This window comes from Talpa europaea (assembly GCF_964194135.1).
Source record: "Talpa europaea genome assembly, chromosome: 13".
Taxonomy (NCBI): domain Eukaryota; kingdom Metazoa; phylum Chordata; class Mammalia; order Eulipotyphla; family Talpidae; genus Talpa; species Talpa europaea.
In genome coordinates, this window is record NC_140080.1 from 55,441,569 (window position 1) to 55,469,259 (window position 27,691).

Genomic DNA, 27,691 nt, shown 5'->3' on the forward strand with positions numbered 1-27,691 from the left:
TAAGTTTGATACAGTCCCATTTATTTTTGTTGTCAATGTCTTTAGGGTCAAATCCAGAAAAACATGCTAAAACTGATGGCATGGAGTTTACGGCCTACGTTTTATTCTAGGAATTTTATGGCTTCAAGTCTTATATTCAGGTCTTTAATTCATTTTGAGTTAGTTATTTTTGTGGTATAATATAGTCACCCACTTTCATTCTTTTGCAAGTGGCTATCCAGTTTTTCCAAGGTCACTTATTGGAGAGATTTTATTTTTGCCATTGCATTTTTTGCTTCCTTTGTCATAAATTAAAAGCATATGCATGGATTTGCTTCTGGGCTCTTATTCTGTGTTTGTTTTTAAAAATGGGGTTGGCACTATGGAGAGCTGTGTGAAGATTTCTTGACCTACTAAACATAGAGCTTCCATATGATCCAGCAATTCTACTCCTAGGTATTTACCCAAATGACACAGGAACAGTAATCCCAAAGGGCACCTGCACGCCTATGTTTATAGCAGCACTATTTACAATAGCTAAGCTATGGAAACAACCCAAATGACCAAAAATAGATGACTGTATCAAGAAGATGTGGTACATATACACCATGGAATATTACCCAGCAATCAAAAAAGATAAACACATGCAGTTTACAGCAACATAGATGGAGCTAGAAGGGATCATGCTCAGTGAAATAAGTCAGAAAGAAAAAGAAAAATACCAGATGGTCTCACTCATAGCAGGAATTTAGAAAACCTAAATAAGAGACCAGGAAAAAGACTAATCAATGCAAAGTAATAATCAAAATCAACACGCAACTATAAACCAGAGAGACACACTACAGGGTGGGAGGGGTATTAGGGAGGGGCAGGGAGAGGAAGAATTAGAGTCAAAATAAGGGGGGGTGCAATTGTATGGGGAATATAACAAAAATGAAAATGCATACATTGTACAAAGATGAAAAATGATGTAAGAATTATATAAAATAAAATATTAAAATAAAAATAAATAAATAAAAATGGGGTTGGGGAAGGGCTCTGTGGGACAAGTAGTAGTTGAACAAGACAAAAATAAAAAAGCTACATGAAGGCTGAAGGGAAGGCCCCCAGCAAAGTTTTGGTTATTTCCAAGGCACTAAAAAAGGATGGAGCTTGGGTTTTTGAAGAAATGCTACTGTGAATTGTGTAGTATGTGAGTAGGTACAGAGTGTCACAAGATGTGTCCAGATAGAAATGAAGGGATTAGATTGTGTAGAGTCTCATGGGCCATGGTGAAACTTCTGGATTTTATTATGATGTGATCAAAGTTATTGGGATATCCTGAGGAAGAAAACGATGTAGTCATTCCTTATAAAATCATCACTGTCTCCTATATGGACAGTAGGCTACAGGAGTCAAAGTTAAATCAAAAGCCTACTGAAGTAACCCAGGTAAGGTGATGGTGGTAAGACTGGAGCTGCTAGGAGATGAGGGGTAGCATTTGGCATTTGCTTTGAAGATTGATGGAACTTACTAGTGGGTTGGATATGAATGTGACAGAGAAGGCAATAATAATTTGGGGGATAATCTACCTTGAAAATGTTTTTTGGGGGAACAGTATGTTCTGAATGAACTCTACCCACTTATGTTTTATGTACTCCACCCCCACCTCCATGCCAAACAGATCCCAGGCACCAAGGACTACAAATCCCATCATGTCATGAATCTACCATGACTTGACTTCCTGAAGGGAGGATTGCTGGGAACTGAGGATGGAATTAAGCAGCCATGCTTGTATCAAACCAAAAGCATGTGGGCCTGCAGGGGCTTGGTTTTGCCTGCCTCTGTGAGCACCAGGTATTCCAGCTCACACAGGGATACCACTAGGGCATATTAACCTATTGGTCTCTCTTTCTCTGGGCTCTCCTTTTCCCAGTTCCCTTGTAAAGAAACCTCTCATTAACTTTTCCCTATGTCCCTGCCCTGGAGTCTTGTCCTGAGTTTTTAAGTTCACCAGTGAGGACTCACATCCAGGCTCCCCCATTTCCCTTTGGGGTAGCCCTGTAACACATTCACTACATCATCCTGAGGCACACTGTAGGAGATAAGACCACCATCCATGATACGAAGGGGGAAAGAAGTGGTGCATGGTCCAAGATGTATATAATGGTCAGCATCCAACCAGACAAACTAGCATGGTAACAAAAAAGTATAGCAGCAGGCTGCATGCAGTCCAAACAAGTAAGAGTGATGTCAGGGAGGTCAAACAATGGGTGATAGAGTGTGACTGGAGCCTACCTTATGGACCATCAAGATGCAGACAGCATTCAGAAAAGTATGGAGGCAGATACATAGGTTTAGTTTAGAGTTCTTTGGTTTTATATACAGGAGCAAGAGAGGGTGTCTCTAGTAGAGGGTCTGAGGTAACATGCAAGCCAGGACTCACAGGAAAACGACCCAATTTTTACCCATCGCTGTCTTGGGCAAGGAAAATGTCCAGTTACTGTAATGAGGCGTCTGATCAGAATGACACTGTCAGAAAAAATAGGTGCTTTTGGTGTGGATTAACTGAATATTGAACTAGAGCTCTTTAATTTTTTTTAATTTATTTATTCATATATGTTTTACATCATTGTTCATTTTTAAACAATGTTTGTTTGTTTTTCCTCAGGTGTAGTCCCCATAGAACCTTCACCAGGGCACCCGTGCACCATCACCACAGTCCCCTGTGCTTCTCCTTCCTGTCCTCTCTCCCATGCCTTTCTCTCCCGCTCCCCTGCAGGATGTCTCTGGTTTATAATTGTAGAGAGCGAGGCAGGTCCCAATGGTTGATATAGCACCATCTGCAGGTCAAAGTCTTGCAATCAGCAGGGTGGAAGTGAGAGAAGCAGGTATGCTAGAAAACTCCTGTGTAAAATGTCTTCTATTAGGAAAAACAAGATGAAAGGATCAGAGCCAAAGCAGGCAAAGAGGTCAGTCATCTGCTTCTGGGAAAATGAGGTTATATTCCTTCCTCCCCTTGGCTCTCAACACCTCGCTTCTGTATTTCCTTATTCACAAGGGCCTCTGGCATCTTTCACCCTGAGCATGTGATGGTCTAAAATGCTTGAAAATGTGCCTTCCCTACTGTGATTTAATCACACTGCACTGAAGAATTTCATCCAAAATGTACACTGTTTTTACTTTTCCTTTTTTCATAATAATTTACTCAGCTTGACCAGCACTTTATATCAAATTTTGAGACTTGCTAGAAAATAGTAAACTAAATGGGATTTTGGAGCTCTCCAAAGCAAAATCTACAGAATGACTGTGAATTTGATCAATGGTGAATTAGGGTGTGGGGGATACATTTTAACTGAATGCTTGCTTATATCAGGTTTCATTTATTTAAAGGAACTCTTCTGATTCAGTGAATTTTAGTTTCCCTTTTCGCTGGTTTATAAGACCTTGGAAGTGAGGATTTTCCTCATGTTTATCTTTCCTCTCCCCTCATCCAATAAAGTGCATGCCCATGAAATTCATTAGGAAGTATTCCTTGAATTAAAATTGATATTTGTGTTTTATTTTCTTAAAGCTTGTTTTGAAATAGTACTTACAATTTTATTTCTCTTTTCTTTATGCACATATTTAACGATACTGTTGTCCTTTGTCTTCTTAGACCAATGTTGACTTGAATTGCACCTCAATACTTGTCTTTTGCTTATTTTTTATGCACATTTAATTTCCTTAAATGTTTCAAAGTAGTCTGGGTTCAGAGAGCTAGTGAAAGAATACAGATTTCTCTCCCTCTCCCTCCTTCCTTCCCGTCCCATCCTTCCTTCTCATTGTTTCAGGAAAGTGATAACTTAAGGCTGCTGATTTTCTGAAAGATCCTGGCTTGTTCCATCTCCCTCCTTTTATGTAGACAATCATTTCCCTTTCTCTCTATTTTGCTTATCCTAGTAAATTTTGCTTTTACTCTCAACTGTTTCTCTTTAGTATGAAACCTTATTTTGGAAGTGAGCTTTGTGGACCAGTTTGGAGCGCTTATAAGAAACTATCCTGCTGAGGCCTCGTAGGTCCTTGGAGGAGGCGGAGGGGGCAGTGCTAGAAGGTTTGCTTCACCTCTCATTAGAGGGAGCAACTCTGCTTCCTGCTTCGACAGATGTTTTCAGATTTGCCCTTTATACTTTCTAGTGAAATTCTGCAGCTACTTCAGGGTTCTCTTGTTCTTCTGTCCTTCAAATACCCCTTTGATGCTCTGCTGTCTCAGGCACAGATGCTTATACACACAAATGTGCCTACTGGTGCTGTGTCCCCATTCGCTTGTATGTGAGGAGTGGTAGGGATACTCATCTCTTAGTTTTGTTGTTGTAAATGTTTCCATGGACTTCTGGTTTTACTATCTCATTACTATATGTGGGAGGGGAGTGTGTGTGTGTGTGTGTGTGTGTGTGTGTGCGCGCGCGCGTAGGGAATGGGGGGGTAGTTTGTGAAACTTTGAGGCCACCACAGTTAATATCTCCCCAGAATCTCCTTGAAGAGGTTTTGAAATCAAATAAACACTCAGGAAAACAGACAATCTACTTTATATATACAGTTATGATGTCAGGATTTAAATCAACCTGAAATGAGTATGGAGACTGTAGCAAGTATGGTTTTGCTCTGTCTGAAACAGAATCAAATTCCTTGCTTCCTTCCTCCATTTCCCTGGACTTCACTCTATTTCTCACTTGAACTAAGTTGGGGAGGGCAGATGCAGAGCTTTCTCAGTAGACAAACTTCACAGTTTTGAGAGAAGATAACGGAACCAACACTTCAATTTAATCCAAAGTATTTTTTTTAAAAGGAGCCCTCTGTGGAATCAAGAGCTCTTCCCTTCTTCTATGGGGTCAGATGCATCATGACTCAACATTGTGTCCTTCATCTGTTCAGACTTGTTCCTGGGGGTGCTAAGAAGAAATGCAGAGAATGAGGTCGTGCCACCAAGGTGTTCCAACACATCTTTGTCCTTCATCTGGGCTTATGGCATTGCTCAGGGTCCTGCTCCTGCTGTCAAAGAGGAGTGGGTGATAGAAAAGTTCCTCAGCGAGGTTACTTGTGTCCTCACTATGTGTCTGCATCTCCTTGACATTGACTGGCCTCCCATTGGTCATTAATATTTAGGTGGTTATGCTTCCTGCAGGGTACTTAGCCTTAGTCAGGAATTTGCATCACACACACCCCTCCTCCCACATTTTATACCTCATCTTATGCTGCAGTTGAGCAAGCTTTCCAGTTAAATATGTATCTGACTTAAATATTTTACCCTAGACATTTGTGTCCTCAACTTCTCTTTAACCTTCCAAGACATTAAAAATCTCTACTTGTTCCAAATAAATTTCTTCTTCCCTCAGGTAAATGTTCAAACAAATGAGGTTAATTTCCCTTGTTACACATGTGATAGTTAATTTTATGTTGACTTGGCTAGGCCTCCAGATAATTGGTCAAACATTCTAGTTGTTTCTATGAAGGTTTCGGGAAGAGATTGACATATATTTCAGTGGATTTTGAGTAAAGCGGATTGCACTCCACATTGTGGGTATACCTCATCTAATTAGCTGAAGGACTGAATAGAACAAAAAATTGACCTTCCCCAAATGACAAAGAATTCTGCAATTGGAGGGCTCTTGAACTTTTTCTGTAACATGGGTATTTCCTAGTTTCTAGCATGATGACCTTGGGACTCCAATTGCAACTTTTTCTTGAATCTCCATCTTGTTAATCTTCCCATCAGATTTTGGGCTCACCAAATCTCCACAATTGAACAAGCTACTTCCTTATCCTCTCTTTCTCTCTCTCCATGTAGACGGACTCATGGATATAGATAGAATAGAGATAGAACTAGATAACTGTATTTATCACTCCTATTACTTCTGTTTTTCTGAAGAACCCTGACTAATGCACCACACACAAATGAAAACCCCTATATATATTCACTTGTGCATTTTCTGTTTAAACTGGTGCTTTTTCCTATTGGAACTTGTCAGGATTGTGTTTCTTCGAGCAAGTCCTAAGGGAGGAATCTTTCATTGCAACCTCAGGATTTTTTCTGTTTTCCCATATTTTCAAGGTTTCAGAAAATCAACAAAACATGTAATAATGTTATAGTGTTATTTTATTTAATTTTTTATAGAGGCATGTTTTATTATTTATTTGTTTATTTGTTTGTTTGTTTTTTGTTTATACATGCACTGGGCACAGTCAGAAGAGCGGGAGGGTGAGAGAATTCACCAGAGCCAGAGCGGGGAGCAGAGCAGGCAGAAGGACTGAAGTACACTGCTGAGGGGAGCAGCGGGCAGCAGGAGAGGTCTGCGCACCATGTGGGACCCTCCTCCGGTGGCCGAGGAACAGCCGGGGATCGAACCAGCGCCGCAGAGGCCGCGGGCAGCTTCGCAACCCAGCGCTCAACCGCTGCGCCACTGGGGAGGCCCTAGTGTTATTTTAGCATGTGAAAATTCATAAAACCATCAAACCATAGAATTGCAGTACTTTAAATTTTACCATCAATTTCTTTTCTCCATGATATATCTCACATGAGGATGGTTTCCCTCAAAAGTTAAAATATCTTACATTCTAGGGCTATATTGTTGGCTTTTGATATCTATAGAACATGACAAAAGAAAGTATTATTAGGAGTAAAATGGTAAGATTTGGTGGCAGTATCTTTATCAGAGTCCAGTTAAATGGTAAGTACCTGTAGTCCAAAGTCAACTTTTGAGCCTAGCAGTCAGGAGAGATACCGACAAATGTCAGGGTTAATACGACATTAAAAGTTGTGTATACTGGTGAGCTGAGAGGTGAGATTTGCTTTTGCAACTTCTAGACTACCTCCTCTTTTAGAAGCGTCTCTTCAGTGTTCCTATCTTAAGCATTTTAGAAATTTATCTAGGAGGCCCCTTCAACTCCGTCTTACCTGTAAACCATCTTGTCTTTTAGAATTTTCCCTTTATGTTCTCCTTATTTTACTTAATATCCCATATTCTGGCCAATGGATTTAGTAACTCTGGGCTGAATATGAAGTGTGGGTGTTATCCAGAATCTCAGCAAAACAGATCATTTTCCAAAGAAAGTGCAATTTTGTACTCTTTCAGTTTTCATTTTTGCATTTGCCACAACCCAGATGTCCCTCTATTTCTCTCCACCACACGAAGTTATATCAACACCTTCTTATGTGGTTAGCACTTCTCAATTCAAGGTCAGTTTCTCTGGGAGCACTATGTCTTGTATTCCTCTCCAAATATTTGCCTCTTCTCAGCTTCTGGATATCCTGTGTCTTGCGAATATAGTTTTATGATAACAGAAACAACTACTTCAACTTTTTTATTTCTTTGGAACACAATGTTACCCTCAGAAGGTCAACATAGAAACAAAGGAAAGAATGAAAGAAAATTTGGGATATTAATCAGTATACTATTGACCAAACCATAATACTATCAAGCTAGAGATTTGTCTTCCTTGACTTGCTCATTTAGAAGTGAGCATGCACTAGGTCTGGAGATAAACCTTCCTGATGACCAAAGAAACCTGGTTAGGAAATGCAGCTTACTATTCATTTAGGTGTTTACCGCTGAGTCCAATCAGGTCCCAGAATAAAGCCAATCACCCTGGAGGCAATAGTCAAGACATTGTTCCAGGACAAGAGCTTTACTCTCCTCATAGTCAACTTTTCCCAGCAGAAATACAGGATACGCATAAGAAATATAAAAAAAAATAAATCTATCAACATTTTACTTAGGAATCTAAGGGCTCCTGTTTTTATATCCTTGTCTAGATATTGCTGTATTGTAGTGTGGATACTACAGTATCCAAGAGGGAATCAGAGTATAATATAGGACAGGGGCAACTCTATAAAAAGTAACATGTAGGAAGTTAAAACTGGTAATCAATATTCTAGTAGATTTTCTTTTATTTATCCTTCCTTGAAAAGAGAATTGTTACTCTGTGAATAAATATAATTTTGACATAATGAAGTTTGCTCATTTGTTCATTTATACTGTGAGATAGCCTTCTACATGATGTTCAGAATGGACTTTCCCAAAATGTGCCACTTGAGCATGTGAATTATTTCTATTTAAAGTTAGTTGATCTCCTAGGGGGCATGAGAAACTTTTTCTACTTCCTTAACTATCTAGGAGAATGAAAATTGGAGGTACTACCCAGAATTAATATTTTTACTGGAAATGGCATTTCTGTTGAAGAAACTTATTTATGATGGGACAAACATTACAGAGCATCTAGCCATATCTTATAATCACTCTTCCTGACAAGTGAGTCATGCTCCTCTACCTTGAAGCTGTAGGGTCTTATCCCATTCCTTAGTTCAAGATATATACCCTCATTTTTACCCCATTGGCTTTAGAACTTACATGGATTGTACATAGAGAATCCACAGTTATGTAGATTCTCTATACATATAAAATTAAATATATTATTTTCTCCTACTATCAATCTGGTATTAATTTGATTACTCAACTAGCCAAAGAAGAAGTCAGAGGGATGGGGGAAATTTTCCCTATTCCCCAGGAATATACTCAACAGATACAAGTCATTATATGAGTGATTGGGATGATTTGACACTTATAATCATGGAAATTTACAATTCATTCCTTTAGATATGCCAGTGTTCTATATATGTTGAAGATTGTGAAGAAAGATATTAGTAAGAAGATGCTATAAATATGGCGTGGCCACTTAGGCAAACCCATCTATACTCCAAAGCAGCCCTCTTAGATGAAAAATGGAAGGGGAGAGGGAAAAGGGAAGTGTGGAGAAAAGCAGCATTACTTCTGATGGAGCAGGGTGATTGAAGATGAAAGTGATATTGCAACAGAAGTAGAATATCTTATCAGGTAAGAACATGTCTTATATTACTCTTTGGATTTGCCTAATATCTGGAGAATGCTGAAGAGATATTTGTTGACTAGAATTGTAAGTTTTTAATTGCAGGAAGCCTCTCTAACCAGTGTCAATTATAACTCACATAACAATAAATGTGATATCCACATAGCACAGTGGGGAATGAAAATTCACCATATAAGTCACCAAAATATTCTGATCTCATTTTCTTCAATCATTAGTGCTTCAGCATAATTCAGGATAATATTGTTAAGAGCTGCCCATTGTTCTATTTCAAAATTCCCATTTAGAAGATATTGCTTTTTCAATTTTCTGAATTCCATTTTCCTCATCCTATTAAATAATTTTATATTAGAAATAATATCCAATTTGTTTTCTGGGAACTTCGATCTTGTGGACTGCAGGTCTATATTTTCCCAACCAATGGAATTCTCTGTAGGTAGCTGTATGACTTTGTTATTTGGTAGTGTTTTTTGTACAATTTACAAAATTAGCTATCAATTATGGTAAATGATAAGGAATTTTCCTTGTTTTTATAGCAATATAAACCCTAGCAATGTTTTTCAGCAAGTCCTTCTCCTAAATTATTCCCTTGTTGTGACTTAAGAAGCTCGAAAAGATCCATTGGTTCAATTACTTTATTATAAAGCTGTTTAGTGCCCTGATGGAAAATGACAACTGAAATATTGCAATGCAGCATCCACTGGCTGAAATTTAATGACTAATTATTGAGTGAACGATATTTGAAAGACACTGCTCTAAACTCTTTGAAGAATGGTGGATGAATCAGATAGGGTTGTCCAATCCTTCTCAAGGAAATGACAGCTCAATAGGAAAATCTGAAAGGAAATGCAAGTAGAAAGTGAATGTAAGAGTGAGGAGTGAGTAGGTAAAATTCAGGGGGGAAAAGTTTATTCTGACATATACAACACTAATGAATCTTTAGGTGAGCAAATATACTGGTTTTACTAACTCTAAGATTTTAAAAGTTATCTAATATGTCTAGTCTCATACAGTGTTGATTACTGTATTTTTATAGTAAATCTTGAAGTCAGGTAGTGTCAGTTTCCAACTTCAGTCTTTGATACTGTGTTGGCTATTCTGGGCCTTTTGCCTCTTCCTATAAACTTTAGAATCAGTTTGACAAATAACTTACTGCGATTTTGATTGGAATTTCACTGAATTAACTCCTTTGTTCATTGATTTTTTTCCCCCAACTTCAGGTGAAAGTCTTTTTCTTCTTTCCATAAATTCTCCATGTTAAAAAATCTGATACTAAAAAAATTAATTTATCATTCATTGGCATTGGCATTACTTCTTTTATATTACTATCTTAACATTTTCTGATATCTTTAAAGGAAGTAAATCTCCCATCATTTCTCATGTAGTTTTTAACCTTACAGGAATTTTCCTCACTTTCCCTATGTGGATGCCAAATAGTCTTTCTGCTAAGACATTAATTCTACTTTTGGAGAGTTTGATTATATTTTATTTCAAATCCTTTACTAGTTCTTGTAAATAAATCTTATCTAATTAACTGGCTAATTCTATTTTTTCTTCTTTCTTAAAGATTTTTAGACTATAGTTTAAATAAGAATAACTTAGAACCTCCATTTGAGTGTCTATTTTATAAAATCTAGGTCACTAACATTTATTTTCATCATTTCACAATGCAATGCCACGCATTGTAAGCATTTTTAATACTTCAAAGGACCAGTTTTTGGTGTGTAAACATGCAAATATCCCCTTAGTAGCTTAGTAGGAATTTTTTCCTCTTAGTAGGAAATTTTTCATACCTGTTAACTGGTGTGAATGTTCAAATCAGTACATTTATCAATATTGCTTTCTATATTATTTAAAAAAATAGTTTTTATTGTAACTCAGAGGTATGTGCATATTTGTACTTCTCACAACAGATTCCTATTTTACATTGTGTTTTTCACAACATAATTGTGTATTTTTACCATATTCTTTTTACACTTTCCTCCAGTGACTTCTCTCATTCAGCTCCCTTCTAACTGGTCTTTATGGAAAAACAGCACAATTTCCCCTGGGAGTAGATATTTTATTCTTTTATAAATTCTCTGAGCTCCTTCTTCAGTGTATATCCTTTCCTTTTCTCTAAAAACTTAAGGGAAAACTGACTTTTTAAAAGTTATTTTTGTCCTCTGTGCTTTTCTTGTGTAAGCACATTATTCTCCCTGATGAATTTTAGCTGAATTGGATTTAGCTTTTAATGCCTCACTGTATCCTTCTTTTCTCTCATATGTTCAACTACTGAATATGAAACATCTCTTTTCTCTTTCTTGAAAATTTTTCCTGCTGTCATTTTCTTGTAGAACTCTAGTAGATTTACCTGTTTGTCTGTTTGACAGACTGTGGTATCATAGCAGAAGTGAAAATCTACAACTTGGCAAAAGGCAGACTTAAATTAAGTCCCATTTCTACAGCTACATTAAAGAGCTTGGGAAACAGCATTTCTTCAGTTACTTCATTTACATAGTAAGTGTATGACAGTAGCAGCAATATCATAGAGTTAGGATTTTTAAATGACATATAGCAAAATATTTAGCATAGTTCTTTTATAAATAGTATTGAATACTAATGATATTTTATTTTATCTATGTCATTTTTCCTTTTATTTTGTACTTTTTTTTAAAGGATTTATTTATTTATTTATACAAGAACCAGGGTACAGGCCAGATACGCGGGAGGGTGAGAGAATTCACCAGAGACAGAGCAGGGAACAGAACAGACAAACTGATGAAATACACTGCTGAGGGGAGCAGCGTAGCGTGCGAGACAAGAGCGGTCTGCCGCGCCATGTGGGACCCTCTCTGGCCAGGATCGAACCGACGATGCAGAGGCTGGGGACATCTTCACAGCTCAGCACTCAACCACCTGCCCCACCAGGGGAGGCCCTATTTTGTACTTTCTAGATGTTCTTGCTGTGCCCAGTACACTGCTTTATATTATTATACATATATGATTTTTAAAAAATGACAATGTTTTATCCACAGGAGAAAGATTTTTATGTCTATGTCTTAACCAAAAATGCTTTCCTGAGCCATGGCTGTAGTAGATTTTTCATGGTTTTGTGAAATTCAATTTTTCTTTCCTTCTTATTGATGATCTAGTATGTGGTAAAACTAACATTTACTGTGTTCTATCTTAAACTTCCAGTAACTTGTCCAAACATCATACCTAGGTGCTAACCTTACTGGAGCTGATAATTCAGCTTGTTGGAATTTATATGAGGGCATAGTGTTCCCATATACGCCAACTCAATTGTGATGCGATTGAACAGTTTTTAAAATTAGTCATACTTGAATCAACACTAACATCATCTCACAATGCTTTTTGACTTCTAGAAGAGAACATGAAGTTCATGAAGTAAATGAGTGTCTTAGGAAACAACAACAAACAAACAAAACTCCTGCTTCCATAGAACTTATATTATAGGGGCAGGGGAGGAAAATAAATAAACATCAAATATGATAATCTATGCAATATACTAGAAATATGCACATTGCTATGATGAAAAAAAAATGAGCAAGGTGAGAATAACTGGGAACTTTGGGGCCCGAAATTTTATATGTTTATTAAAGATTTATTTTTATTTATCTATACATTCAAGAACTGGGGTGTAGGCCAGAGGTGCAGGGGGTGAGAGGATACACCAGAGACAGAGTGGAGAACAGAACAGGCAGATCTATTGAAATACACTGCTGACGGGAGCAGTGGGAGAGACAGGAAAGGTCTGCTGCGCCATGTGGGTTACCTCCCTGGCCAGGGATCAGTCTGTGCTGCAGTGGCTGGCGATACCTTCATAGTCCTGAGACTTTAACCCCTGCACCACCAGGGAGGCCCCACTATTTTAAATAAGATTGTTGTAAAGTGACATTTGACCAAGATTTGAAAGAGATCAGGGAGTTAGATATGTGCACATCTGGAGGAAGAATTTTTTTTTCACATTTTATTTAAAATTTATTTTTTATATTCCCCATACAATTACAACCCCCTTATTTTGACCCCAAGCCCTCCTTTCCCCGCCTCTTCCCCCCCAGTGTGTCTCTGTATATTGCTTTTGGTAGGATGGCCATTTTGATAATGTTAATTCTTCCAATCCATGAGCAGGGGATGTCTTTCCATTTCTTTGTGTCTTCTTCTATTTCTTTTAACAGTGTTTTATAGTTTTCTTTGTATAGGTCCTTTACCTCTTTTGTTAGATTTATTCCCAAGTATTTGATTTTTTTTTGTTTCAATAATAAAAGGGATGTTTTTTTTTTTTGATTTCTTCTTCTTCAGATTTATTGTTTGTGTATAGGAAGGCTACTGATTTTTGCATGTTGATTTTGTATCCTGCTATTTTGCTAAACTGATTAGTTGAATTAGTTTTTCTGTGGAGTTTTTGGGGTTCTCTATGTATATTATCATATCATCTGAAAATAGTGATAGTTTAACTTCTTCTTTTCCTATTTGGATTCCTTGTATATCTTTCTCTTGTCTTATTGCTCTGGCTAGGACTTCCAGTATTATACTGAAAAGCAGTGGTGAGAGTGGACATCCTTGTCTTGTTCCAGATCTTAATGGAAATGCTTTCAGCTTTTCACCATTGAGAATGATACTGGCTGTTGGCTTTTCATATATGGCCTTTATAATGTTGAGGTATGTTCTTTGTATCCCAAGAATTTCAAGGGCTTTTATCATGAATGGGTGTTGTCTTTGAGGAACGCTTTCTCAGCATCTATTGATATTATTCATATGGTTTTTATATTTCTTTTTGTTGATGTGTTGGATAACATTGATTGATTTTTGGATGTTGAACCATCCTTGTGTCCCTGGAATGAATCCTACTTGGTCGTGGTGAATTATCTTGTGGATACATTGTTGGATTCTGATAGCTAAAATTTTATTGAGGATTTTTGCATCAGTGTTCATTAGAGAGATTGGCCTGTGGTTTTCTTTTTTTTTGTGTTGTCCTGTCCTTGTTCGGTTTTGGTATTAGTGTAATGTTGGCTTCATAGAATGTGTTTGGTATTGTCCCTTCCTTCTCAATTTTTTGGAAGAGTTTGTGAAGGATAGGCACTAATTCGTCTCTGAATATTTGGTAGAATTCATTTGTAAATCCGTCAGGTCCTGGGCTTTTGTTTTTGGGGAGGTTTTTGATTACCATTTCAATTTCGCTGCTTGTAATTGGTCTGTTTAGGTGTTCTATTTCTTCTTTATCTAGCTTTGTGTGGGTTTGATTTCTGCTGTGTCCGTTGTGATTTCTCCTCTTTCATTCGTGATCCTGTTTATTTGTGCTTTCTCCCATTTTTCCTTGGTGAGCCTGGCTAAGGGTTTGTCTATTTTATTTATTTTTTCGAAGAACCAGCTTTTGGTTTCATTGATCTTTTGGATTGTTTTTTTAGTTTCGATTTCATTTATTTCTGCTTTGGTTTTTATTATTTCTTTTCTTCTACTGGTTTTAGGGTTTTTTTTTTGTTGTTCTTTTACTAGTTCTTTGAGTTTTGAGATTAGGTTGTTTGAGTTCTTTCTTGATTCTTGATGTGAGCCTCTATTGCTATATATTTTCCTCTTATTACTGCTTTTGCTGCATTCCATACATTTAGGATATTGGTGTTCTCGTTGTCATTCAACTCAAAGAATTTTTTAATTTCTTCTTTGATCTCCTCATTAGTCCAGTGATCTTCCAGTAGTGTGGGTTTCAATCTCCATGAGGTAGGAGAGTTCCTTGCCTTCTTTTTATGGTTTATTTCTAGCTTCATGGTCAGAGAAGATGGTTGGTATGATTTCAATCTTGGTGTATCTGTTGATGTTTGTCTTGTGTCCCAGTATGTGATCGATCCTGGAGAATGATCCGTGTGCGCTTAAGAAAAATGTGTACTCCGATTTTTTGGGGTTTAGTGTTCTATAGATGTCTGTTAAGCCCAAGAGCTCTAGATCCTTATTTAGAGCTTTAGTATCTTTACTTAATTTTTGTCTCATTGATCTATCCATTGTTGATAGTGGTGTGTTGAAATCTTCTACTACATAACTGTTTTCTCTGATGTCTGTTTTCAAGATGATTAATAGTTGTCTGATATATTTTGGTGTTCCTTCATTTGGTGAGTATATGTTAATGAGTGTTATTTCTTCTTGAAGTATTGTCCCCTTGATCATAATGTAGTGACCATTGGGGTCTCTTTTTACCTTTTTGATTTTGAAATCTGTTTTATGTGATATTAAGTTTAGCTGTTCCTGCTTTCATTTTTGGTCCATTTGCTTGTAGGATTGTTTTCCATCCTTTAACTTTGAGTCTATTTTTATCTTTTGTAGTTAAATGTGTTTCTTGGAGACAGTAAAAGGTTGAGTTTTATATCTCAATCCAGCCTGCAACTCAGTGTCTTTTTATTGAAGAGTTTAGTCCATTTACATTTAGAGTTAATATTAATATGTTAGCATCTGTATTTGCCATTGTGTTTGTCTTTCTTCTGATTTTATTCATTTATTCTTTTAATAACTTTTTTTTTTTGGCCTTCTTTCATTGTTATTCATCCATCTGTTGGTTCTGGCTTTAGGACTCCTTGTAGTATTTTTTGGAGTGGGGGTTTAGTCATAATGAAATTCCAGAGTTTCTGTTTGTCTGGGAAGGTCTTTATTCTTTCTTCATTGAGGAAGGAAAGCTTTGCGGGATAGAGTATTCTTTTTTTTTTTTTTTTAAAGATTTTTTTTTTTTTAATAGAGGCATGTTTATTTATTTATTTATTTGTTTGTTTGTTTTGTTTATACATGCACTGGGTACAGTCAGAAGCGCGGGAGGGTGAAAGAATTCACCAGAGCCAGAGTAGGGAGCAGAGCAGGCAGAAGGACTGAAGTACACTGCTGAGGGGAGCAGCAGGCGGCAGGAGAGGTCTGCGAGCCATGTGGGACCCTCCTCCGGTGGCCGGGGAGCAGCCGGGGATCGAACCGGCGCCGCAGAGGCCGCGGGCAGTTTCGCAACCCAGCGCTCAACCGCTGCGCCACCGGGGAGGCCCAGGATAGAGTATTCTTGGTTGGCATCTTGGAGTCTGTTGACTATGTCCCTCCACTCTCTCCTTGCCCATAGTGTTTCTTCAGAGAAGTCTGATGTCAGTCTGATTGGTTTTCCTTTGAATGTTATCTGTTTCTTCCCTCTTGTCAGCTTCATTATTTTTCCCTTGTCTTGGATTCTTGGGATCTTTACTATTATGTGTCTTGCTGTATTTTTCCTTTTGTCATGGAAGTTTGGTGTTCTTGCACGTCTATTTTCAGCTCCTGAAAGGGAAGTTCTCTTCAATTATTTCATCAAATATTTTCTCTGTTCCTAGGTGTCTCTCCTCTCCTTCTGGGATTCCTATAAATCTTATATTTCCTTTCCTCATGGAGTCAGATAGTTCCCGAAGTCTTTCTTCGGTCTTTTTCCTTCGTACTTCTCTTTCCTTTTCTGTTTTGGTTCTTTTTATTTCTGTGTCTTCAAGAGTACTTATTCGTTCTTCCATTTCATCTATTCTGCTTTCACTGCTTTTCCCAGAATTCTTTAGTGCCTCCATTAATTCTTTGATCTCCTGCATTTCTTTTACTTCCCCCTTTAGGGACTCAATTTCATTCTTTTGATCGTTGATTTTTTTTCCCATGTCATTTTTGACTTCCTTCCAATTTTTAATCATGGCAATTTTAAATTCTTATTCCTGGAAGTCTCAGAAGTTCTTCCAAGTCACTGTCGTTGCAATCTGGTGGGTGGTTTTCTTTCTGTGGTGTGTCTTTTTCCTGAGGAGTTGCTAGGTTGCATGTAGTTTTTCTTCTCCCTGCTGCCTGTTTTCTAATTTGCTGTATGTGTTGGGACACTGTGTCGCTGCTACTGGCTGGCATCTTTTTGGTGTGCTCTTTGTGGGGTTTCAGAAACTGGCAGTCCAAACGAGTCAAATACTGTTATGCCTGAAGTCTAGTGAGGCAGTGGTACTTTGAGTATGTAAATGGTCGCTGTCACAGAATATCTCCTCCTTCTGTGTTTAATTACAAAGGTGTGTCTTAAAGTCCCGCAAACTTCTCTGGAGGTGGGGCAGCTGGATTGCACTCTGGGTTCTAAATCACTGGATCCCCCTCTGGGCTCCGACTTCCTGCCAGGTGGGACCAGGCTTGTGGAGGCCTTCAGCTCACCTCTGACTGTTCAGGGAAACTTCTCCCTCTGGCTCCATGGGGAGCCTTCTGCCAGTTTCAAGCAGTCTTTTTTGAAGAAAGTTCCCTGTTCTAAAATGGCAATGTGGAGATGCACTCCCCTGTGCGCCTGATCTGCCCTGGCCTTGGATGCTGCTCCCACTCTAGGCTCAGACTGCTGGCCAGAAGGGGCCTGGCATGGGCGAACTTCCCAGCTCACCTCTGGCTCCACCATTTTATAGCATAGTTTAAAACTTCTGTTTCTCTGCTTTTATTATCAAAATGCTTTAGTTATTTGAGGCTGTTTTTATTTTATTTTCATATATAAAATTTATTTTATTCTATTTCTTTGTAGAATAATTTTGGTATTTCATAGGGTTTGCATTAAATTTATATATTGTTTTTATTAGAACAGTCTTTTTGACTAACTTGTACTGCATCATGAGCACAAAATTTCTTTCTTTCTCCTTATGTCATAATTTGATAGTATTTGGTAATGTCTTGTAGTTTTATAATTGTATAAGTCCTTCCTTTCCTTGGTAAGATTACCTCTTATGTATCTGATTCTATTTGAAACATTTGTGAATGGAATTACTTTCTCAATTTCTTTTTGTTCTCATTCATTGTTTTTCTATAAATAGGAAACTGATTTTTATATATTAATTTTATAATTTGCCAGTTTGCTATATTCATTTACTATTTCTAATAGCTTTTGCTGGAGTTATTAGAGTTTTTTATATATAGTGTCATATCATAATCAAGTAGTGACGGTTTCATTCTTTTTTACAACCTGGATACCTTTTATTTCTTCTTGTTTTCTGATTGCTCTTGCTGAAACTCTATTACTGAATTAAGTAGAAGAGGCCATGTTATCTTTTTCCTGAACTTGAAGAGAAAACTTTCCATTTTTCTCCAGAAGTATTATATAGACTGTAGGTTTGTGATTTATGTCCTAAGTATGTTGAGGTATGTTCCTTCTATTCCCATCTTGCTTAAACTTTTTATCATAAGTAGAAGCTTAATCTTATCACATGCTTTTTCTGCATCAATTGATATTATCAAATGATTTTTGTCTTTTCTTTTGTTGTCTTTTTTTTTGTTAATGTAGTGTATTACATTGATTGATTTACATATATTAAGCCAACCTTACATCTCTGGGATAAATCTCACTTGATCCTAATACATAATTCATACAATGTTTTGCTGAACTTGATTTGTTAGTACTTTGTGGAAAATTTTTGCATTGATATTCATCAGATACATTGCTCTATAGTTTTCTTGTGCTATCTTTGCCTGTTTTGGTATTAAGTTTTTCAATTTTGATTTTTTTTTATTATTTTTTAGTCTTTCTCAAGAAAACAGTTTCTCTTCACTTCTCACCTAATTAGTCTTTTAAAATTCAATTTATTTTTTTAATATTTTATTTTATATAATTCTTACATCTTTTTCATGTATGCACTATGTATGCATTTTCATTTTTGTTATATTCCCCATACATTTGCACCCCCCTTATTTTGACCCTAATCCTTCCTCTCCTCACACCCCCCATCCCCCGTAGTTTGTCTCTGGTTTATAGTTGCTTGTTGATTTTGATTTTTACTTTGTATTAATTAGTCTTTTTCCTGGTCCCTTATTTAGGCTTTCTAGATTCCTGCCATGAGTGAGACAATCCAGCATTTTTCTTTTTCTTTCTGACTTATTTTGCTGAGCATGATCCCTTCTAGCTCCATCCATGTTGCTGCAAATTGCATGTATTTATCTTTTTTTTTTTTGGTTGCTGAGTAATATTCCATAGTGTATATGTACCACATCTTATTGTTCCTGTCATCTATCTTTGGGCATTTGAGTTGTTTCCATAGCTTAGCTATTATAAATCATGCTGCTATAAACATAAGGGTGCAGGTGCCCTTTGGAATTAATGTTTCAATTTAGTTTTTAACTTCTGTGGTGGTTTTAAAATCTTGTACATAAATTCTTTGCTACTTCTTCCTTAAAGATATGAAACTAGTTACCATATCCTTGTATAAGCTGAATTTGAGGACTTGTTTCTAAAAAAAGAGGAAAATGATGTCATAGCTCTTTCAAAAGCAGGATTAAAAATATTGCAGTTTCCCTCTTGTTTGAAGCCCCTGTCTCTCAAACAACATTTTGGAAGAAAAGTCAGCTATTACATCATAAAGACACTTGACCAGTAGTTGGTGAGAAACTGAGGTCAGCTTGTAACAACCTTGTGAATAAACTTGGAAGCTGACCTTCCCCCAGTCGGGCTTTCCGATAAAATTGAACCTCCAATCAACAGCTTACTTGAAACCTTAGGAGAGATTTTAAGTCAGAACCACCCAAATATGGTGCTTGCATATTTCTTACTCACAAAAATTTAAATTATAATTATTTGCTTTTTTAAGCTGCTACTTTCTGAAAAAAAATCTTTTCTCAACTCACCTCTTATCTCATAACACCTTATGCTTGTCTGCATGGGACCATTTATTTAATAATTGAAATTGTCGGTTGCTTATTCTAATTTCCCTATCAGATTGTGAACAAATTGAAAGCAAGAGGCATGTTTTTAAATATCATATTGACTTGCTAACTACAATAGCAGATGACCCCAACTCTTAACCAACTTACATTCTGTTGAGACTATTACTACACATAAAATAAGCTAAAATAATAAATGATAATATGTAATAGGCTATAACCTCAGGGGTTGCAGATTCTACTCTATAGGAATCAAAGAGTACACAGGAATGTGAAAGACAATAGGGCCCACGTGGAGCAAGGATGATAAAATCGAGTAATATGAGGATAAACAAAGGGAAAGAAGGCATTCTTAGAACATGGTTACTTCAAGCAAGGGAATGAAGGATAAGCATGATTATAGAAAGATATGTGAGTTAATCACCTAGACAACCAGAAACAAAAAGGCTCACGTGGCCCAGTGTTAAACAGGCTGAATAAATTAGACTGAGATCAGAGTGTGAGGACCTTGAAATGCAGGGGGAGACATTTCAGTCTAGGTCCCTGTGATAATTAACTTTCTTAGGGTGCCTAAGTACTTGGTAAGATATTCTAGATCTTTCTGTGAGGGTGTTTTCAGATGAGATGAACTAAGTAAGGCTAATCAGCAAACTAAGAGTACCTTCCATAACGTGGGTAGACATCATTGGTAGACCATTGGCTTTCCTGAATCTTCAGTTTACCAACTCATCCTGTAGATCTTAGGACTCACCAGCTTCCTTAACTACACAACCCCGTTCCTCATAATAAATGTCTCTTTCTCTCTGTTTATGTGTACACATGCATGTGTATGCACACACACATTTTTAAATTTCATACACACCCACACACGCGCACACACATATCCTATAGATTCTTACTAAACCCTGACTAAAACTTACCCTTTAGTTACATTTTTTTTCTAAAGGAGGGCGAACTAGAAGGTCTTCATTCAGATATGAATTTGAGTCACACTTTGACACTCCACAAAAATGGAAAAAAAAGCTCAAACAAATGAGAGCTTTGTCTCATATAGAGAAAATAGTCCCAATAAAATAATACTTTACTTTTTCAAACAAAATAACAAATATTTGAAGAACTGGGTTTTATAATAAGTTTTGTTGAGGAACGGTAGAGTTCACATACCCAGTCATTTTTGTCATCCTGCCCTATCCTTTAAAAAAAAAAGTACATTATATTTCAGTTCTAATTTCAGTGTTCAAAGATCTAAATGGTGATGTGTCTCTTGTACATCATAACTGGTGTAGGTGGCCCATTACTACTTTAATCATAATTAGTTGTGCATTCTAGATGCAGTGCCTGAGATAATTATAGAATTTAAGGAACAACCCCATGGGTCTGCACATGAACTTCCTTTAAAAAAAATTCTGTAAAATCTTATAAAACCCTTGACTTCCACTTAAGCTCATTCATTTTAGGAGGTTCAGTAGGTGCTAGGTATGATTAAAAGTCTCTAATCACCTTTATAAAACCATCCCCCATTTAGAAAGCTACATTCCGTTATAGTGCTGGTTGTTATATTATCTTGGTTGCATAGCAACAGTCACTGGCAAAAATGTTATATTTTTTTTCCCTCTACACGCAACTGAATGTCGCATTGCTAATCAAAACTCTTCTTTTATTTTAAATTTTTTATTAATTTTTTGGGTGAATTGAGCAAGGTAGCAGGTGTAGTTTTTAGAAACAGAGGCACTAAGATAGTTGTGTGGGAAGTAAATTGGTCTGGAGAGAAGGTAAAACCATAAGAAGTTTGGGAGCTCTAAGGACAATTTAAACAATGGAATGCTATTACCTGAATTGTGTGGGAGAGATTACTGTTTTCTGGAGTATGTGGGGTGTTGCAATTAAAAGTCTGTTGAGAACATGATGATGAGCTGTGCACCTGGGACACTGTTGTATGTGTAGGACAAACATTTTCTTTGTCTTTAAAATGTCTTAACTAAAATAAAGCTTTTAAATACATCCAATACTTTGTGTGCAAATACCAAATAAAAAATTGAGCACTGGTTTCTAGAAACTTGGAAATGAATACACGCAACATGTAAAATGTGTGTTGATATGCACAGATGTACATGTGTTCTATCTCATTTGTACAGTGAAAACTAGGCAAATCAAATACCCAGTTTTCTAAGCAGTATGGAAGAATATTGAGAATAGTCGACTTTCTTCACTGGAAGATCAGACTCAAAGGATATTGCCTTATTATATCTCAAAAAAATAAACACTAGCTAATGCGTTTTGATCCCTGCTAACTACCTCACTCCTAACTGCTGCCTGTCCATTCTATTTATTGCTAAGTTAAACCTCTGAGTCTAGTGTGTTTTCCACTTTTTCCTGGTCCCTGCAAACAATAATTTTTTATACAGTCTAGGGCCAGGAAGGTGAAAAGCTATGATATTATAATACCCTCTATGGAAATTAAACCATGTTTTCAACTGTTCAGTATAAGAAAATGTAATAACAATACTAGCTACAGAATATTGAAGTTCTGTTGTATGGGAAGTGCGTTATATGCTTTATTCCTTTAATCTTAACAGAATCATATCAGTTATGATTGTCATTTTCATGCAATGAAAGCGAAACCAAGGGCACACAATGTATAACTAGTAAGCAATAGGGAAGTGATTCCAACTCAGACTTCTTTTCCACCTCATAGGTACTCTCCACAAAACTTTTGGATCTAGAAACAAATGCCATGATTTTTCATTGGAGGACAGACCTTGTCTGTGTAGGTCAAATAGAAGGTTAAAAACCTCCAATTTTCTGGCCAAAAGTGGGCTTTGTGAACATGGTTGGTAAAATCACTGTAGTTGTCTGTACTGGTTTGTTCTTCCTAATGATCACTTGAGATCAGTGGTACTTCAAGTCCATAAGTACTGAAAAAGAAAACTCATACTTTGTTCTTTCCTTTTCTGTATCATCTGCATTCTGTTGTGTGTTCTCCTTAATTACTAGATAGAATCCAAATTCATCCTTCAAGGGAATGTCTCTTAATCACCTTTCTCCTTACTATATGTAGTTCCTCCTCCTTCTCAGCCCTCCCCCCATTTTGTGTTCCCACTTATCCCCTCCCCTTGGTAAGCTTGAGAGCAAGAATTTTATCTTTTTTATGTTTGTATCTCCAGTTCATCAGAAATAGCAGTAATCAGGTTAAATGAATAAAAACTTTGAAGAGGAGCAATGTATCAGTTAATTTCAAACTCAATGAAGTAATAAAAACTGTTCAGATGGAAGGAATTTTCCCTGCATTGCAAACTTTAAAATCAAAATTCTTCCCTCTCAATACCTAATATCAGAGAAACTCCCAAATAAACTTTCTAGCACCAATATATTTTAACAACTTTAATGAAATATATTCACCTATCTTACAAGTCACTCATTTGAAGTACTTAATTCATTGCCTTTAATATATTGATATTTATAATTGTGTAATCAACAAAATCTAAATTTAGAATATTTTCATCATTAAAAAAAAAAACAGCAATCACTTTCTATTTTCCCCAGTCTTTCCATTTGTATACCTTCTATCTCTACAAGTTTGCCAATTCTGAGCATTTCATAGAAATATAACTTTACAAATGTGGTCTTTTTTGACTGGTTCCTTTTACTCAGCATAGTGTTTTCAAAGCCACCTGTCTTGTGGCATGCATCAGTAATTCACTTCTTTTATTGGCTGAATGTATTTCCACTGTATGGTTACATTACACCACATTTTGTTTATCCATTCAATTTGTGAACCTTTGGTTTGTTTCCAGTTTGGGGCTGATATAAATAATGCTGCTATGAACATCATGTATATGCTTTTGTGTGGACATATGTTTTTATTTTTCTTAGGCATGTACCTACAAATATAATTAATCTGTCATATGGTAACTTCTTGTTTGACTCCTTGAGGGAACCACTTAATTATTTTCTATAGCAGCTGCACTATTTTACATTTCCACCAGCAACGTATGAAGGTTCCAACTTCTCCATATTCTCAATAAATCCTTACTTGTTTATATCTGCCTTTTTGATCTTAGATATAATAGTGGGATTTATACTGAAATTTAACATTATATTAAGTGAAATAACCCAGATATGTAGGGATAAATGACTATACGATTCCACTTAAATGAGTTATCTGGAAACAGAAAGTAAAATGGCCATTGCTAGGAACAGGCATGTAGACAGACCAGGGAGTTTAATGAATAGTGTTGCACTTTGGGTTTATGAAAAAAGTTTTTTTTTTTTTAAAAGATTTATTTATTTATTTATACAAGCACTGGGTATAGTCAGAAGCGCGGGAGGGTGAGAGAATTCACCAGAGCCAGAGCGGGGAACAGAACAGGCAGACTGACTAAATACACTGCTGAGGGGAGCAGCGGACACAGCAGGAGAGGTCTGTCGCACCATGTGGGACCCTCGCTGGCGGCCGGGGATCTGCCAGGGATTGAACCCATGCTGCAGAGGTGGCGCAGCCCAGAGCTCAACTGCTGCGCCACCAGGGGAGGCCCTGAAAAAAGTTTTGAAGATGAATAGTGATTGTGGTCAAACAAAATGTGATTATACTTAATGAGACTGTTCAATTAAAATGGTAAATTTTATGTAATGCATATTTTACCACAGTAGAAATTGAAATAATTGTTTCCCAAATGCTAATGAGTTATAAGTGGCTGAATATCTTTAAAGTATTAATGACATTTTGAGAGTAAGTCAATTAATTATTTCTATAGGAAATAAAAAATGAGTCAAAAGATTTATTTTTATTTTTTTATTTAAAGATTTATTTAATATGCATACAAGAACTGGGGTATAGGCCAGAGGTATAGGGGGTGAGAGGATTCACCAGAGACAGAATAGGGAACAGAACAGGATGATTGACAGAAATACACCACTGAGGGGAGCAGTGGGCGAGTCAGGAGGTCTGTGGCACCATGTGGATCACCTCTCTAGCTGGAGATCCAACTTGTGCTGTAGTGGCTGCAGATAGCTTCATAGGCTGCATTTTTGTGCCACCAGGGAGGCCCCTCAAAAGACTTTTTTTAACCTCAGTAAGAAGACTCCAACCAATTATTTTTTGCTATAATTATTATTGATATGAAGTTAGGAATGCTTATATAATATTTTCTTAAATAACATTGGTTTTCTAATATATACTGCATATGTAACATAGAAAATTTTGAATGTATAATATATGAATGTCTAATATGAGGAAGAAAAAATTCATTGCTTAGGTAGAACCATGATTTCATTTTGGAGTTGAGATTATTTTAGGTATATATGTTTATTAAAGAAAATTCTGAAAGAAGCAATTTAAAATCATTCATAATGTCTCCATTCATGGATAGCTATTTGAATTATTTCCTTGTTCCTTCCTCCCTTCTTTCCTTCTTCCCGCTTTCCTTCCTTTTTTTCTTACCTACATACCTACATACCTACCTACTGATCTACCTACCTGTCATCTATCACATATCTAACTGTTGGACTCCCCATTTTGGCACTTCCAACACTGAAGCTTTTTTCTTTGCCTCATTTATAATGACTAAACATGATACAGTTTATTCATTCCTGTCGACGCTTTAGGTTTTCTCTTATTTGTACTATAAAAATAATCTTAGGATAAACATGCTTATATATGAATCTTGATGTACATTTATTTAAAAATACTCATATTCACCATGTTTTTAGTGCTTAACAATTTTTTTAAAGATTTATTTATTTATTTATTCAAGCACTGAGTACAGTCAGAAGCGCGGGAGGGTGAGAGAATTCACCAGAGCCAGAGCGGGGAGCAGAGCAGGCAGAAGGACCGAAGCACACTGCTGAGGGGAGCAGTGGGCAGCAGGAGAGGTCTGAGCACCATGTGGGACCCTCACCTGGCAGCTGGGGTTTGAAATGGCGTTGCAGAGGCTGCGGGCAGCTTCACAATCCAGCGCTCAACCGCTGTGTGACCGGGGAGGCCTAGTGCTTAACAATCTTATTTCAGACTCATGTCATACTTTGAAGTCAGTCTTGTGATAATTCACATTTTATATTTGAAAAACTGAGAAATAGATGGTAAGTAACTTGCTGCTGGTCACACAGTACTTAAATTTAAATCCTATCAACCCAGGCAGCTCTTCTCCCTGCCTGCTTGTGACTATGCAAGTATCAATCTTTTTTCCTTTCTCCTTATCCTAATAACCCTAATACTGTAATAACTCTGTCCTTTCAAAATTAAAAAAAAATCCTACAATAGTAGTATTCATACCCTCAACCACTATACTAGGCTGCCTTACTTATTTGAATAAATAAATACAATGAATTATTCAATTATTATTAAATTATTGACTATTCATTGTTAAATTGTTGAATGGAAGAATTTGAATATTTTGAGCTTTTCTTTGTAGCTATTATTCAATTTATTTTCAGAGTATTTGGATTAATTTACAATCTCACTTGGAGATGTCATTGCCTCACCAACTGTGCATTTTTTAAAATGGTAAATCTGTTTTAAATTGACTTATTAAACCATTAGTTGTCATAGACATTTCTTTGAATATATTTAATATCACTTGAAGTGACCATTTTTCTTTCTTTGTCTGTTACTCTGTTTCTCTAGTGTAAAGAGGTGATTTGCATGACACCTCTACAGATTTACATGCAACAGTTTGTGAAGCATAAAAACAGCAAATCAAACTGCTACCCAGGGCCATAACTATATCTAATCTGGATAATTAAATAACCCCCCAATTGTTTTTTCACTTCCCTTTTGTTTTATTCCTCATTACCCTTGCCCAATTCTAAAAAGAATGATTTTGGAATGAATTCTAAACATGCTTAAAATTTTTCATGATTTTCAATGATGAAAAATTTAATATAAAATTATAAGTAAGGCAAATGGCCTACAGGCATATGAAAAAATGTTCAACATCACTTGCAATCAGGGAAATGAAAATCAAAACTACAATGAGATACCATCTCACACCAATGAGAATGGCACATATTAAAAAAACTAGCAACAACAAATGTTGGCGAGGATGTGGACAAAAAGGAACTCTCCTGCACTGTTGGTGGGAGTGCAAACTGGTCCAACCACTATGGAAAGCTGTGTGGAGGTTTCTCAGTCTACTAAAGATAGAGCTTCCATATGATCCAGCAATTCCACTCCTAGGTATTTACCCAAATGACACAGAAACAGTAATTCCAAAGAGCACCTGTACCCCTATGTTTATAGCAGCACTGTTTACAATAGCTAAGCTATGGAAACAACCCAAATGCCCAAAAATAGATGACTGGATCAAGAAGACGTGGTACATATACACCATGGAATATTACTCAGCATTCAAAAAAGATAAACACATGCAATTTGCAGCAACATGGATGGAGCTGGAAGGGATCATGCTCAATGAAATAAGCCAGAAAGAAAAAGAAAAATATTGGATGGTCTCACTCATAGCAGGAATCTAGAAAACCTAAATAAGGGACCAGGAAAATGAATAACTATAAGAAAGAAAAAATCAAAATCAACAAACAACTATGAACCAGAGACACACTATATGTGGGGGGTGGCGGGGAAAGGAAGGATTGGGGTTAAAATAAGGGTTGCAACTGTATGGGGAATATAAAAATAAAATTAAAAAAATTAAAAAATATATATAAGTAAGGGCTATAAGTCTTTCATGTCTTTTCCTCAGCTTTTCTAGAGGCTTTTTTTCTAGAGCTTTTCATTTCTCACCTTCAAATCACTCCCCAGCTCTGCTTCTTCGTCTTCCAAATAAATGCTCAGCCACACTGCAGTACACGTACTTCCAACTTTCTCAAGTTACTTCTCACTCCTTTTCCACTAGTTTCCTGGCTGTGCCAAACTGCTCAGGTCCGCAGACTAAATATCTCCTTCTCTTTAGAACTTATAACCACTCCTATAAATTTTTGTTTCCTAACCCTCCTTCACTGAGAAGAGAATGATGAAATCCCTGTTTTCACTGAGCTCCATATTTATTTTATTGTAGAACTTTATGACACTGTATAGTGAGTCTATTCTGTGATAACTGGACTAATTCCTCTATGCTCAGATTCAGTGTCATGTGAACAAAAAGTATAAAAAGCTTATACCTTTTTTAATTGCCAATCATTTGGTTATGTTTGCTATTTATTAATTTTGTGACCCTGTGTAAACCCTTTCATACTTCTGAATTGAAGTTTCCTATGGCTAAAAGAA